Source organism: Myotis davidii, unplaced genomic scaffold (assembly GCF_000327345.1).
Source record: "Myotis davidii unplaced genomic scaffold, ASM32734v1 scaffold1520, whole genome shotgun sequence".
In the NCBI taxonomy this organism is placed as follows: domain Eukaryota; kingdom Metazoa; phylum Chordata; class Mammalia; order Chiroptera; family Vespertilionidae; genus Myotis; species Myotis davidii.
Window position 1 is genome coordinate 148,322 of NW_006292087.1, and position 3,853 is coordinate 152,174.

At 48.6% G+C, this 3,853-nt stretch overlaps 1 long non-coding RNA gene across 1 annotated transcript in view; it reads right to left on the reverse strand.

The window, feature by feature from the left end:
* Positions 1-558: 558 nt before the first annotated feature.
* The window catches only part of LOC107183337, a 3,780-nt gene continuing 485 nt past the window's right edge, over positions 559-3,853 (reverse strand). The window contains exons 2-3 of the long non-coding RNA XR_001514117.1: positions 1,427-1,430; positions 559-571 (exon numbers count right to left, since the gene is read on the reverse strand). This is a non-coding gene — a long non-coding RNA (uncharacterized LOC107183337). The remainder of the gene's footprint in view (positions 572-1,426; positions 1,431-3,853) is intronic.

The following is a 3,853-nucleotide window of genomic DNA, read 5'->3' on the forward strand; positions in this document are numbered from 1 at the left end:
AATATAATAGAATCAAGGACATAGAAAGGGAGTGGACTGACAATTCTTGGGGGGAAGGAGGTGTGGGGGTGCGGGAAGAGACTGGACAAAAATCGTACACCTATGGATGAGGGCAGTGTGGGAGGGTAAGGGCAGAGGGTAGGGTGGGAACCGGTTGGAGGGGAGATATGGGGGGGAGAGGAACAACTGTAATAATCTGAACCCTAAATATTTAATTAAAAAAAACATGCTTAGAGAAAAAAAAGAGTTTTCTAGGTGGCAGATGTGCTGGAGAGCAGACAGCATCATGTGGGCAAAGGCACAAAGGCAGAGAAGACCAGGGCAATTTGGAGAAGCTGCAAATAATCTGTTCTGGTCAGAGGGCAGGGGTTATGTGGAATCCTGAAGGGGTTAGAGACAGGGGAGGAACATGGTCAGGTTGGCATTTTGGAAAGTCATCCACTTAGAGCAGTGTGGAGGGCAGAGGCAAGGAGATCAACTAAGAGGTAGTTTTCACCACCATTCTGAGCTCCTAGCGCACACTTCACTTCTTCACTTAATATCTGTTGAGCACTAGGCACTGTTGTAGGCACTGGAGATACCACAATACACAGCATGGACAAAGCTTCCAGGCCTCAGAGATACACTATAAACAATAAGGCAAATATATTTTATGCTAGAAGGTGATAAGAGCTCCAGAAAAGAGAAAATTGAGCACAACAGGGAAATCGGGATTGTGAGGTGGGGCTGGCTTGAGAATTTATGGGGAAAGTGTCAGTTTAAGCAAAAACGCGAAGACGGAAAGCAGAAGTAATATGGGGACTTTTCTCGTGTCTTACTCCCACAGGCTTTCACAGCCCAGGCCACTGGACTTGGAATCTGATAGTCTGGGGTTCATGTCCTGGTACCTTGGGCACTGGGGCACAGAGATAACTAGGAACAATGGGTATCCACTTCCAAGGGCTCCTGACTCACTGAGAGATGTACATGAAGACTAGGGATCCCGGCACAGATTCTGGAACTCAAGCATCTTTTGTGCTCCTTGCCTCTCACCCCCAGCTGTTGTGAGTAGATGGACACAACTGGCTTTCTAGTCTTACAGGCAGGGTCCAGCGGTACAGGGGCTATCATGAATCTTCTCTCTGATATTCCTTACCGGGCCTCTGGTGGCCCCAGGGCTCTTTGCACCTGAGCAGTGAGTAGAGGAGTCAGCCATGGGAGAGTTGCTGACAGTCTCTTGCTCAGGGAGGATAGCAGTTTATCTGAGCTCCAGCAAGAACAAAACTGGCCCATGGGCTGGGCCTGTGGCATTGTGGCTGTTGCCTCTGCCATGCACCACTGGGCATGAACCCACCATGTGGCGGAGCTGGAAGAAAGCCCTGACCAACAATCAGCTCAGCCCTTATGGGACAGATGAGGATGCTGATGCCCAGGGATGGCAAGGGACTCACCTGAAGACACACAGAAAGTGAGTCAGAAACAACTGGCACTGGAGTCCAGATCTCCTGCCTCCCAAGGGAATCATGGTCAAACCCAGAAGCTGTTTTGACCCAAGGGAATTTGTTAATAGTTATGGCCTGCCCTGAGTTTCCCCCTCCCATTGAGCTTCCTTTAGGGGCCTGAAGCCCACTTCTAAAAATTATAATAATAGCATTCTTCCAAGAGATTTCCATTCATCATCTCATTGAGTCTCTTAACTACCCTATGCAGTGTTATTACCCTTATTTTTGTTGGTGAGGAAACTGAAGCACTGAGATGTGAAGTGACTTGTCCAAGGTCGTACTTTAGGAAGTGGGGGAGCTGGCCAATTTGGGCAGTTTTGTTCATGAGTCTGTATTTAGCCACTAGGTTATACAGGTGTGAGATGAGTGTGTGTGTATGTATGTGTGTGTGTGTGTGCACGCACACACACGCAATGGTTGTATCTGTGAATATGACTGATGTGTGTTGGGAGGGCTTGCTACCTTTCAATTGTTCTCTCATGCTCTGAATACAGGCTACGTGGGAGACAGAGCAAGGCCTCTAAGAGATCCCTCTGGCAGGCCCCTATGGGAACTGGGAATGCCTGTGGCTCAGAGTAGTTGTGACCAAGAGAAAAACACATAGCAAGAACATACGCAGATACCATGGTAGATGTGAAACCCTTTGCATATGGTTCTCCAACTGTGGTCTCAGGACCAGCAGCATCAGCATCACTTGGGAACTCTTTAGCAATGCAAATTCCTGGGCACTGCCCCAGTCTGACTGAATCAGGGATTGGGGTGGGGCCCAGCAATCTGTGTTTTAACAAGCCCTCCAGGTCATTCTGATGCATACTCAAGTGCAAGCATTAGCAACAAATGGGAGGGGTCCAAAGTTTGCTGGGGTGAATGCTTTCATGTACATGTACACATGTGTTCAGGGCATAGCACTTTATAGTTTCCAAAGGGCCTTGTCACTCACAACCTCCTCCAATCCTCTCAACAACTGGGAACCTGCCCAATTCCTAGATAAGTAAACTGGTATCCAGGGAGGTGAGGTCGTAAGGCAGCAAGTCCCTAACAGATGCCAGGCATTTTGGTCTCTCCAGTGTCCAGTGCCTGTCTTGGATCCTCCCAACCCTGCCCTCTGGGCTAGTCCAGGGCTCTCCATGCATACTGCAGCCTCTCAGAGGAAAGAGATAAATAGATAGGATGGCCATGCTTGGCTTCTTATCCACCCCACCCCCTCTCTCTCAATTCATCAGCACCTGTAGAACAAGTTTCCTCTTCCTCAGGTGAGTTCACCTGACAAGGAAAGGAGAGTGATGTCCATGGAACCAGAAGTGGCTTCAGGGATCCAAAGGCTGTGTTCTAGGAGATACGCAGAGGTGGATCTAAGGGCAGCAGAAGGTTCATGTTAGAGGCCCCTCTCCATTTCCTCCGCTGGATATGGTGGCTCCCTGGGGTTGGCCCAGGAGATAGGATCCCAACCTAATGAAGGGTGAAAGGTGGGGCCTCAAGCTGACATCTGATCATATGCCTGCTCTGGGGGCCTTGGCATGGAAGTGAGGGGCCTATCAAGCCTGCTAGAGGTGCTGAACGTTACAGGAAGGGACAGGGAGAGGGGGGATGTCTGGGTCCATGGAAGTAAGTATATGCACAGCCAAGAGACCAAAAAAGTAGCCATAGGCACAGAGTATGTTGGAAAACATCTGGCCCAGTCATTCTCAGCCTAGGATTTGTGCAACTCGGGGAGGGGGTCTGCTGATATATTCTCGAGGGTCACAAGTTCTTTGAAAATTGAGCTTTTATGTTCTTATTTTGATGGTAATCTGAACACAGCTTTCCTTACACTTATAAAAGCAGCTATAATTCATAATTGGAAGATGTTTTCATAGCCTATGTTCAATTCTGAAAATGGAGGACATGCAGATCTGGGGGTGGGAGTTGCAATTTGACCAAAGATATCTTCTCAGGGACTGGTTATATTGGAATGTTTGCTCTAGAAAGGGAATATCTGTGTATTCCACCCCAAGGTTGAGAAGCACTGATCTAGTCCAGCTCCGTGTTTCAGCTGAGGACACTGAGGCCCAGAGAGGGCCAGGCCCTTGCTCGAAGTCATCTAGAAGCAAACCTGAGACTGCAGGCCTGGGCTAATGCAGCCTGGCCCTGAGTTGTTCCTATCACACTCTGCAGGGGCTGTAGCTCAGGCTCGGGCAGGGGTATTTGGGGTGGCAGAAGTATGTGCCATTATAGATTAGTCTGTCCTATTTCTCTTGTTTGGGACTGCCTGGACTCATTTAGATCTTTCCTTTTTTTATAATTAAATCTTTATTGTTCAGATTATTACATTTGTTCCTCTTTTTCCCCCATAACTCCCCTCCACCCGGTTCCCACCCCACCCTCTGCCCTTA